The following is a 12756-nucleotide window of genomic DNA, read 5'->3' as shown; positions in this document are numbered from 1 at the left end:
ATACACTTCTAAATTGTACATGTGTCAAAAAATAAGTCTCAACAGGAATTAAAAAAATATTTTAAGGGGAGCCTGGCTGGCTCAGTTGGTAGAGCATGCAACTCTTGATCTCAGGGTCATGATTTCAAGCTCCACATTGGATGTAGAACTTAATTTCATAATAAAAAATAATATTTAAAAAATGTTTTATAATAAGTAAAAATTAAAATACAACCTATCCAAAGTTGTGGGTTGCCGTGAAAGTAGTGGTTAGATGGAAATTTATAGCATTCAAATACATTTTATTTATTTAATTTGTTTATTTATTTTTAAAGATTTTATTTATTTGACAGAGAGAGAGTGAGCATGAGCACAAGCAGGGGGAGTGGGAGAGGAAGCAGGCTCCCCACTGAACAGGGAGCCCAATTCAGGGCTTGATCCCAGGACCTCGGGATCATGACCTGAGCCAAAGGCAGACACTTAACCGATTGAGCCACCCAGGTGCCCCTGAAATGCATTTTAGAAAAAAAAAAAAGATCAATAGTCCGAGCTTTCAATTTAGGAGAGTTTTAGAAAAAGAAGAACAAAATAATTCAGAGCAAATTAAAGCAGAAGAAAGGAAATAATAAAAATTAGATCAGAAATTAATGAAACTAAAAACAGAAAAACAATAGAGAAAATTAACAAAACAAAAAGTTTGTTCTTTGAAAGATCAATAAAACTGGAAAACCCCTTGTCAGGCTAACCAAGAAGAAAGAACAGAAATTAAAAAGAGAAAAGAGAAAATATAAATTACTAATATCAGGAAGGAAAGAGGTGTCATCACTACCAATCTCATGGACACTAAAAGGATAATAAAGGAATATTATAAACAACCATTTCCACAAATTTGAAAACTTAGATAAAATCAACTAATTCCTTGAAAGACACAATATACTAAAACTCACACAAAAAGATGTATCTGAATAAGCTTATCTATTAAAGAAACTGAATTAGTGATTAATAACTTTCCAAGACAGAAAGCACCAGGCACAGATGGTTTCACTGGTGAATATTACTAACCATTTAAGGTACAAAAGATACCTGTTCTCTACAATGTTATAAAAAATAGAAGCAAAAGTCACACTTCACCTTACTCTTTAAGGCCAATATTACCTTAATACCAAATCAGACAAAAACATTATTAAGAAAGGAAAACTACAGAGGGACATCTCTCATGAGCACAGTTACTGTGGGTCAGGAACTCAAGAGCATCTTAGCTGGATGGTTCTGACTTAATCCCTCATAAAATTGCAGTTAAGAATTTGGCCAGGTAGAAGACTTGACAAGAGGATTTGTATCACATGGTGCTGGTTGTTGACAGGAAGCCTCAGTTTCTCCCCACATGGGCTTCTACACTGGTTGCTTAAGTATTTTTATGACATGGAAGCTGGCTTTCCCCAGAATGAATGATCCAAAAGAAAGCAAGGTAGAAATTATAATGTCTTTTATGACCTAGCTTCAGAAGTCACATACTGTCATTTCTCAAAATCCTATTGGTAGCACAGACTAGCTCTATTCCATGTGGAAGGGGACTAAATCAAGAGCCGTCTTGGAGGTTGTTTACGACAATATACAATGGAATACTTTCTAGAAATGAGAAGAAATGACTTATACATGCAACCATTAGATGAAGCTCAGATATTATAATGAAAAAAGAAAAAAAAAAAGCCAGACGTGAATGAGGACATACTGTATTCTATTTATATGCTGTTCTAGAACAGGCAAACTAATCTCTGGTTATTACCTCTGGGAAGGGGAGGGATTGACAGGAAATGACACAAGGGAATTTCTAGGGTGATGGAAATGTTCTATATCTTGCTAGGGGTGTGCTTCACACGGGTGTGTCATTTGTCAGAGTTGTACAATTAAAAATACTTGTGTATTTCAATGTGGAAACATTTGCCTCAAAAAATAGTACCATAAAATATCAAGTGAGGACTGGGAATGAGTGGTAGTATAGGTAAAACAAGAATGGCAGAACATTGGTTAATTGTTGAAGCTAAGTGATAGATACATCAGGACTCATTCTGTTTACTTTGTGTTTGAACATTCCAAAATAAGTTAAAAAACTAAAACCAAGCTGTTTTGTGTAATAAGTTTCTAACTCCTTTGTGTAAAAGTTTATCTTTTCTTTTGTTCTACGATGCCAATTATAAGAGCATTTGTATCTCTTGAAGGCTGCATTCTGAATTGCACAGCAACAAAGGGCACCTTAGTCACCCCGATGACAATTAGGGGCACACAGATCTGGTGGTGGAAGATGGGTAGTGAGAAAATCTACCAGGAGCACATTTTAACCTGTTTAATTAATTATGCAAAATTGGTGAAACCCAGCCAGCTCTTAGGGACAGTAGGCCAGCAAGCATGACATGAAGATGGTTTAAGACTATGTTTCCTCTCAAGCCAGTCGATTTTTCCCTTCTTCCACCCAAGAGAAGCCGAGCAGAGACTATGGTGATCTAGACAATTACAGAGCACCACCTACTTGTAATATCTCGTTTCTTCCCTCAGAGGCTCTAAGGGTATTTGGCTGTGGGGATGGGGTGGGAATTAAGTGAAAGAAGGGATTTGTCAAGTGGACACAGAGGTCTTTTAATCATATTCCTATCACTTGAGGATCTAATCCTTAATGTGAAAGTACATATGTCTTCTCACAGGTGCCAGTGAACTTTCTGCCAGAACCCTCTGGTATGGAATAATGTGGAGATACTAGAAAGTACAGGATATATTCTGGGACTAGTAATAGTCCAGATGACCTGGATACATGAAATATGTGTAGGGCAAGAACTGCTGATAAGGCCAAAGAGCCTAGGGAGCCTTGTGCCTAATAGTAAGCACCCATTATCTCATTAGGAGAACAGTGGTACTGAAAGGTTAAGAATGAGGTTTTGGTTAAAATAGCTTGATATGAAAAAAAATCTTACCTCTTGCAAAGTGAATTACATGAGCACAACCCACTCATATTATCTTTTTCATAGAATAATAGCAATAACAACAAATAGAAAAGAGCAGAAGCACCTTGCAGTTACATGGCACCACAGACATGTCCTTATGGACATGAGAACAACTGACTGCTCAATATATACTAGAAACTGTGCTAAATATGTTAGATGACTTATTTGATTCTCACAACTTCATGAGCTAGGTGCTATTAATAGCCTCATTTTATGGGTGAGGAACCTGAAGCACAGAGAGGTTAAGCAAATAGGGTCATGCAGCTAGTGAGTGGTAGAACTAGGATTTGAACCCAGGCGACTGTTCTGGCTCCAGAGCCTGTGGCTGCATTGTGCTGCCTCTCAAAGCTGACATGGTCTATTAGTTTTCTGTGGCTGCTGAAACAAATGATCACCAATTTAATGGCTTAAAACAACACAGATATACTGCCTTAGATATATTGCTCTTGAGGGCAGCGGTCCTAAAATTAAGGTGTCAGTAGGCTTGCATTCCTTTCTGGAGGCTCTAGGAAAGAATATGTTTCCTTGCCTTTTCCAGCTTCTACAGGCTGCCCATATTCTTTGGCTTATAGCCTCCTTCCTTTTCCTCCATGTTAAAAACCGGCATCTCTCTCTGACTCTTCTTTGACTGTTGGCACATCTCTTTCTTTCACCACAGCCAGGAAAGGGTCTCCATTTTTAAGGGTTCATATAATTAAATTGGACCTACTTGGACAATCCAGGATAATCTCCCCACCTCAAGGTTCTTAACCTTAAACACATCTGTGAGTCCCCTTTGTCATGTGAGGTATATAGTCACAGGTTCCAGGGTCTGGAACATGGACATCTTCTGGGGACTACTATTCTGCCTCCTACATGTTTTCTCTAAAGGCTTTTCACATATACTGATTCATTTGATATCAACAATATGGTGGAATAGAAAATATGCATATGAACCCCATTTTCCATACAGAGAGATGAGTATTGTTTTTTTGCGCCAAGATCATACAGCTAGTATTAGAGTTCTTTACAAATGGATCTCAACCTATCTCTTTGGCTTCATTTTATACAACTGCCCTCCACCTAATCTCTAGTCACAGTGAACTTTTTCTTCCCCCCTCAGAAGTCATACCCATTCAAAACTCAGTCTTTCGATGTGTTATACCTTCTAGAAGGGAGCACCTTGACTTGGCAAACTTTTACTCCTCTTTTTATCTTTTTATGTCCCACTTAAATTAATACTCTCTGCCAGGTCTTCCTAGATCACCCAAGCAGCTAGTGGCAGAGTCCTCACTGTGTTAGGTTGGGAATGACTCAAACTGCTGTTTCACTGGAGATGGTCGAATGATAGACATCAGGAGACCGAAGCGAGGTTACCACACACAGTCTTCCATTGAGAACTTGAAAACTTGTTGCACATCTCTTGGGCTGCTCAGCCAGACCACAGTTGTAAAGTGAGGCCAGAGGGGAGAGTAATGAAGGGTTTATTTAAGTGAGTAATAGCTGGGCTGAATCCCCCAGCTGGGGAGGGGATTTCAAGTATACCTTTGGAGAGTGTTTCCTTTGGTTGACAGAGAGATGACTAGTGTCTGGCTCATGCCTAAGAAAGTTAAGAACCTCCTACCAGGGATTCCGAAGGGCAAAAATGCCTGACTCTCTCCTTGCTGCTAAAGCCAGAGAGGAGCTGCTGCACTGAAGCTGGCCAGCACTTGCAGGGGTGCTGAAAGCAAGAGATTTTTCCCATGGAGCTAATGTAGGTTATCTGGTGCAACCCTATCATGAGGTTGTCTTGAGCCTGTCCAGTAGTGCTGCCTGAGAGGTGAGAATATCTCAGCAGAAAGAGGCTAGATAGCCAGGAACTGAGGAAGTAAGAGTGGTAGATTGTTAGAATAATGGCCCCCAGTGCATCACACCTCTCTATCACCTTTCTCCTCTATGATATAACTAATCCTTCAATGAAGAGGTGGAGTACATTTCCCCACCCCTTGAATTGTACTGGCCTTTTGACTTTTTTGACTAATGACTAGCAGAAATGACATCATGAGACTTTTGAGGCCAGGCAGTAAGAGAAACATGCAGCTGCTACTGTTGCTTTCTTGGAACACTTGTGTCATCACGTAAAGAAACACACCCTGGAGGATGCCAGACAGGTTATGTACAGAAGCCCAGCCAAGAGTCAGCATCAAGTGCCAGACATACAAACGAGGCCTTGCTGACTAGTCCCCCAACTGGCCTGTCAACTCACTGCAAACCTGAGTGGGCCCAGCTGACATCACGTGGAATAGAATTTCCCAGCTGATCCCAACCCAAATTGCCAGCCACAAAACTATATGCAAGTAAATGGTTTTTGCTTTAACCCACTAAGTTTGGGATGGTTTGCATTAATGGATAGCTGATCCAGGCAGCCACTTGAACCAGAGATGCATCTGCTGGTGTAAGAACTGTTAAAGAGGGTCTCAGCAGGAAACCTCCAAAGAACCCACAAAAGCACCCCATAAGCTAACACCAGCCTTAACCTTCTATCTACCAAACTCATCCAGTAACACCAGCTTTAGCCATCTGCCATGCCTGCACAACCAAAACGACCTTCACATACCTCTCTTCTTCCTGCCTCTGTCTCCCTCCCCATTTCTACACCAGTGTCTTAATCTATTCAGACTCCTGTGAGGAAGTACCACAGACTGGGTGATTTGTAATCAGAAACTTCTATCTCACAGTTCTGGAGGCTGAACGTCTGCAGTACCAGCAAGGTCTGGTTCTGGGGAGGGCTCTCGTCTGGGTTGCAGATGGCCATTTTCTTGTTTCTTACGTGGCAGAGAGGGTGAGAGAGCTCTCTGGGGTCTCTTTTATAAGGGCACTAATTCCATTCATGCAGGCACCCTTCTCATGACCTAATCACCTCCCCAAATCCCCATCTCCCGATGCCATCACATTGCAGGTTAGGATTTAAAATGTGAATTTTGGGGGCATACAAAGTTCAGTCCATAACAACCAGTATCAGCAAAACTTCAATTTAACAACAGTCTCAATTCAGCATTTAGAATAGCCAAACCTGGGTTAAAAACAAAAGCAAAAAAAAAAAAAAAAATCAAGTTTAACTTAGCCTTCTCCCCACCTTCAGCTTGAACTTGCTTCAGGCTGGAAGCCTACAGTAGGAAAGGGGAACACGGTTTTCTGTTCTCTCACAATTCACCAACCTACTCTCCCTCTAGTTTCTAAGAACAGGAGAAATGTCAAGGGCTTGTTGGAGTTTTTATATAAGGTTATGGGAAGTTTAAAGGGGCAACAGAAGGCAAAAATAAAGTCACTTTAAAAAAATCACAGTAGACACATCATATTTGTTCATGGTAGTTATACACATTTGTCTTCCCCACACTTATCAGAAGTGCAAAGTCCTTGTCTTATTCATCTTTGATTCACCAGCTTCAGAACACAGGGCATAGAAGCACCAAATGAATGTTTTTGGGTGACTAGAAGTGAAAACTCAGGTTTTTTAAGATTATTCATTTATTTGACACACACAGAGAGAGAGAGCACAAGCAGGGGTAGCGGCAGGCAGAGGGAGTGGGAGAAGCAGACTCCCCACTGAGCAGGGAGCCCGACATGGAGCTCAATCCCAGGACTCTGGAATCATGACCTGACCAGAAGGGAGACGCTTAACTGACTGAGCCACCCAGGTGCCCCTTAAACCCTCCATCACATTATTTCACTGCTCAGGTGTTAGACAGGACATCAAATAGTGAGAAACAAAACAGAATGTTATGCCTGGGACCAGACCCCTTCAACAGTCATGGTTTCTTCTGCACCAAGACACACAAAAGGATTTAGGTATTTTCTTTCATTCCTAAAATACTAAATATGCTAAAATAATAATCCTGTCTTTGAGCAGGATTATGAAATCTTTTTTCCCTTCTACACCTTTTTCTTATTTTTTAAATTTTATGTAATGAATATATTACTTTAAAATTGAGAAAAAACGGTTATTTCAAAATATCTTTTGATATATGCCAGAGTACAGGTTATATAACTGAAAGAGAAGCTGCTTGTTAATCACTGAGGAAACACACTTGAGGATGGTTAGTGTTTGGACACCATTTAGTGCCCCACTTTATGGAAAAAAATGAGGAATTAATCTTGTTCAATAATATATTAGTCCATTATAAAGATCAACTTCAGGATCAAATTTTATCAAATTATAATTGAGTTATTACATGCAACATTACACAGATGATCACAACAGAAATGTGGGGACCTATATCTACCACATCTAGTGCCAGTGAGTTTATTCTCTGGTAGTCCTATATGGTATCACCAGTTTTGTTTTTTTTTCATTTTTATTATTTTTTATTTTTTTAAAGATTTATTTGAGAGAAAGCATGCAAGCAGGGGGAGGGGCAAAGGGAGAGGAAGATGAGTAGACTCCCCACTGAGTGGGGACCCTAACGGAGGGCTCAGTCCCAGGACCCTGAAATCATGACCTGAGCCAAAATCAAGAGTCGGATGCTTAACGGCCTGAGCCACCTAGATGCCCCTAATCTTATACAGTATCGCTATTCAAAACATTGTAGCCTGATGAGATTAAGAGAAAATAACAGAATCCCTATTATTATTCTAGCCCCAGAAACTATATTTAGTCCCAAAGAAATGTTTAGAGCCCTTTCTACATGTGCATTTCTAAGAACATGTACATAGTTCTTAACAATAGGGAGACCAGTAGTTTGAAGAAAAAGGTTAAGTATTAATATGCTGAATCAATAATTGTTCATTGTGTGTAACTGCTGCAGTTAAAGTGTAGAATGTCTATGGAGATACCTAATTCAGCCTGAGAAGATTCTTGGAGGAAGTGCCACTAAGCCAGTGTTTGAAGTTATCAGTAAGGGAAGAGAGGGGGAAGGAGTTCCAGGCAGAAAGGACTGTGTGTGCAAAGGTAGGGAGGCATTTGTGTTAGAAAACGATACACTCACTCATATGAAATGGTATACATATTATTTAACTTCAATCTGGGCAATGAGCTGAGAATATTCCTTAAGGCTCTTTATCCTAGAATTCTATGACAACGTGTTGAGAATTTTGTCAAAGGTGTTTGCCATCTTAACGCCAAATGCAAACAGCTAAGATCAAAATTTGAAAAATTTGAAAAAAAAAAAACACCACACGTAAAATATGCCACAGGTACAGATATGTGATACTTATATTAATTTCTGCAACAATCCAAAAGTGAAGGTATTCAAGTATTGCTTTGAGTATCCACTGTTACTTTTCATTATGTTATACTCAACTCCCATTTTATTCTTTTTTTAAAGATTTTATTTGGTAGAGACTGAGCCACCCAGGAGCCCCTAAAGTTAAAGCCTTTAACGATTGGATTACACTATTGCCTCAGGCTTCAAGATAGGGAATCTCAAAAAGAAGTTGTGTTTTTTTTAAGATTTTATTCATTTACTTGAAAAAGAGAGAGAGAGCACAAGCAGGGTGGGGGGACAAAGGGAGAGGGAGAAACAGGCTCCCCGCTGAGCAGGGAGCCTCATGAGGACTCAATCCCAGGATCCTGGGATCATGACCTGAGCTGAAGGTAGACGCTTAACCGACTGAGCCACCCAGCCACCTCCATTTTATTCTTTTAATTGATTGCTAATAAGGCAGTTTATAAAGGAAAAGAAGACCATTTAAAACGATGCGGAGGGGTGGATGGGGAAGTGGGGTAATTTTCAGATATTATTTTGTTTGAGTATTTTCTTGATTTGTAAAAGAAACACATTTGTAGAAATTTTAGAAAGAACATATTAATATTTTGGTATACATCCTTCTAACTTTTTTTCCTTAATAAATTTTTCTTGAGTGTAGGCATCCAACTTAAAGCAACAAAATGATGGTATTAATTATAACAAAATTTCATTGATTAAAAAGAATGTGTGTTAAAATACACCCAAAACACGGATACCCGGGTGGCTTAGTCAGTTGAGCGTCTGCCTTCAGCTCAGGTCATGATCCCGGGGTCCTGGATTGAGCTCCACATCAGGCACCCTGCTCAGTGGAGAGTCTGTTTCTCCCTCTGCCTGCTGCTCCCCCTGCTTGTGCACATGCGCTCTCTCTCTCTGGCGAATAAATAAAATCTTAAAAAAAAAAAAAGATTTAAAAATACACCCAAAAAATTATTGTGTAGAATATATCTCAAATTTCTAACAGTAGTTATTTTGGGGAAGGTAGAAGGTTTGGTTTATTGAGGGGGTTGTGAAGCCAAAAGGATATTTTAGCTTTATCTCTAATATTCTAATATTTTTAAAAGAATAGATTCAGCGTAAGGGCACCTGGGTGGCTCACTTGGTTAAGTGTCTGATTTTGGCTCAGGTCAGGCTCTCCAGGTCCTGGGATCCAGCCCATGTCTGTCTCCCCACTGAGCAAGGAGTCTGCTTCTCCCTCTCCCTCTGTTCCTCCCCCCACTTTTGCGTGTATGCACCATCTCTTTGTCTCTTTCTCTCTGAAATAAAAATTTAAAAAATCTTTTAAAAAATTAATAGATTCAGTGTATTACATAAGTAAATATTAATAAAAAAATAAAATAAATCTGGGGCACGTGGCTGGCTCAGTCAGTGGAGCATGTGACTCTTGGTCTTGGGGTTGAGAGTTCAAGTGTAACACTGGGAGTAGAGATGCCTTAAAAAAAAAAAAAGAAAAAAATAACCAAACATAAAAAGAGCTGCCACATGTATAAAATAAATATTGAAGGGGTAATGAACAAGAGTTAACATGTCTAGTCTTGGCAGAGAAAACAATTTTAGGAGACTGCCCTTACTATCATTTCCTGACTTACTAGTTCCCAAACCATTAATAGCACATCACATGATTGAGAAATGTTGGAATCATCACAGCCCTCAGAAATTCAGGTAGCTAAACTGGTTTTTTATTTTTGATTTTTCTCCAGAAAAATGTTCCTGTTTATCAACTTTCAGTGACTCTTAAAGGAAACACTGATTACAGTCAAACGACTTAATTTAACAAATATATATATATATAGAACATCTATGTATTTTTAAAATATTCAGGACCATTTGGAATTACAACAACAGATACTCCATTGGGAGATTAAATAATTTAGCTGCATAATTGTGTTTTCATCTTTAAAGCATGTGCAATTCACCTGAAATTTGATGGCTACAACACTTTTTTTTTCATTGTGATATCAGAGTAGCAGATGAAACACCAGGGACATCAGATGATTGGGCTCCATCCAGTATACCTACTGTGTGTAACAGGGAGCATCTGTTACTACTACAGGTATGAGGCAAAGTTTATGATATCTCATCTTGCATGATTTCTCTGTACTAGGTCTTGATCTAATCGGGATGGGGTTGGCATTTCCGAAGCCAGGATCTTACATATATAGGAGTTAGAAACAAGAAAGAGATATACGCACCTTGGCTGAGGCATGCATAACCCAAGTAATGAGAAAAGCTAAGAATGGAATGACTGATTTTATCAAGTCATTGTTCTCCTGGTACCTCCATTTGATGAGTCCTCAAATGCCACTCCTTTGAGTCTTCAGGTCTCTTTCAAAAGCTTCAAAAGCCTTGAGCCACATACATCTTCCCCTCCTCCACTGCGTAACAGTGTTTTAAGAAATGGTACGTACACCTTTAGGCTGCCGAAGTAGGCAGTACATATTGTTTTATTATACTGTTACATGGAATTCTATGAAAGTGTTTTTAAAATAAATCGTTCACTCAGTAAAGAGGAAGAATAGATTGAACTAGTTAAATATCCAATTACAAAGGATGTTACAACAAAATACAGTTAAGATTAAAGCAAAAAGAGCCACAATTTCTTATCTATAATTCTCATATCCAAAAAAAGCTCTGAAATCAGGAAGTTTCTTCCTAAATTTGGTGACAAAACTGACCTGACCTGAGGCTCTTTATAGTCTTCAGTTATCACACTTAGTGGTGCTATTCATACATTCACCATAGAAATATTAGTGTATTTGAGAATGGTTGCTATCTTAGACTCTTTTGAGAGTTTGAGTAAAATATATGTATTCTATTAGTTTTCTAAAATCTGAAAATTCTGATTTCAAAACACAGCTAGCCCTAGATTTTCAAGTAAAGGCTTGTCAAGCAGCATTTCCCTAACCTGTTAATGGTATGGTGATTCTATCGAACCCAAAGATGGTTGCAATAAATATTTTTATTCCATAGTATGTCATGAGGATGAGTCACCAGGAAAAAAGAAAAGGCATGTTGGAACAGCTATAGGATAAACAGGCTGCATCAAAAACTGACAGAGGAATGATCTGGTAAGTGATGTAGCTAGAAGACACGCTATAATTACTAGAAGCTATTACTGCATAAAGACAGCATACAGCACTGCTACTAATAGTTGTTTGCATAAAAATGAAAAGCCCCACTCTTTTGAAGCTTTTTTTTATGTATAGTGCTTTAGGACAACATCCTGACTTAGTATTTCTCAACCTGTTTAAAAAATTAGAATCACCTAGAGAGCTTTCTAAAAATAATCTATGCATAAGCCTCACCTTCAGATATTCTGATTTACTTGGTCTAGAGAGGGGACTTGGCAGGTGTTTTTAAAAATGCCCTATACCTGGCTGGCTCAGTTGGTGGAGCATGCAACTCTTGATCTTGGGGTTGTTAAGTCTGAGCCCCAGGCTTGGTATAGAGATTAGTTTTAAAAAAAAAATCTTGGGGCGCCTGGGTGGCACAGCGGTTGAGCGTCTGCCTTCGGCTCAGGGCGTGATCCCGGCGTTATGGGGATCGAGCCCCACATCAGGCTCCTCTGCTATGAGCCTGCTTCTTCCTCTCCCACTCCCCCTGCTTGTGTTCCCTCTCTGCTGGCTGTCTCTATCTCTGTCGAATAAATAAATAAAATCTTTAAAAATAAATAAATAAATAAAAAATTAAAAAAAAATCTTGAAAAAACAAAAAACACCCTATGTGATTCTCATGTGCAGCAAGAGCTCTTAAAAAGTCCTAACACCCAGGTTCTACCCCAGAACAGGTAAATTGGAATCCCTTGGAAGTAAAGCCCAGACACAAGTATTTCTTTTAAAAGATGTTCAGGTGATTCCAATGTATACCCAAAGGTGAAAACCAATGACTGGGACCCCCTCTGTTGCTTGCAGCAAGAGCTCTTAAAAAGTCCTAACACCCAGGTTCTACCCCAGAACAGGTAAATTGGAATCCCTTGGAAGTAAAGCCCAGACACAAGTATTTCTTTTAAAAGATGTTCAGGTGATTCCAATGTATACCCAAAGGTGAAAACCAATGATTGGGACCCCCTCTGTTGCTTGGATTAAGGATTAAGGGTGTCAGCTGTTTTTTTTTGTTTTTCTTTCTTCCAGAATCAACTGAGTTCACAATTATCACTGTAGCAGAGTCATCAGTAAAGAAGTCTAAGCTTTATCCACTCTAATAATGGTGACTTATTCATGGACTCTCTCTTCAATTTCAATTTCAATGCAAAAGAAGGGGGGAGAATGTATGGAAATCACGAGAAATATTTTTTTTTAAGATTTTATTTATTTATTTGACAGAGATAGAGACAGCCAGCAAGAGAGGGAACACAAGCAGGGGGAGTGGGAGAGGAAGAAGCTGGCTCATAGCAGAGGAGCCTGATGTGGGGCTCAATCCCATAACGCCAGTATCACGCCCTGAGCTGAAGGCAGACGCTTAACCGCTGTGCCACCCAGGCGCCCCCATGAGAAATATTTTTAAATACTTTCAGCAAAATAATCCATACCATATCAAGCTCCTTTAGCATACAGTAAATCATAGTGAAGAACAAAACAGAA

The 12756-nt window shown here is 39.2% G+C and overlaps 1 long non-coding RNA gene across 3 annotated transcripts in view; it reads left to right on the top strand.

Annotated features, from left to right (window-relative positions):
• Positions 1 to 12756, top strand: part of LOC109489051 — a 46728-nt gene that overhangs the window by 24579 nt on the left and 9393 nt on the right. The window contains exons 2-4 of one of the 3 annotated variants that reach the window (XR_004620875.1): positions 10139 to 10229; positions 11147 to 11244; positions 12307 to 12382. This is a non-coding gene — a long non-coding RNA (uncharacterized LOC109489051). Of the gene's footprint in view, positions 1 to 10138; positions 10230 to 11146; positions 11245 to 12306; positions 12452 to 12756 lie in introns of those variants that run through there. The other 2 variants (XR_002141977.2, XR_002141976.2) reach the window with 2 other exon arrangements.

The sequence above is a fragment of the Ailuropoda melanoleuca genome, chromosome 15 (genome assembly GCF_002007445.2).
Source record: "Ailuropoda melanoleuca isolate Jingjing chromosome 15, ASM200744v2, whole genome shotgun sequence".
Classification (NCBI taxonomy): Eukaryota; Metazoa; Chordata; class Mammalia; order Carnivora; family Ursidae; genus Ailuropoda; species Ailuropoda melanoleuca.
Note: the sequence above shows the minus strand (reverse complement) of the source record. Positions and strands in the feature narration are given on the sequence as shown.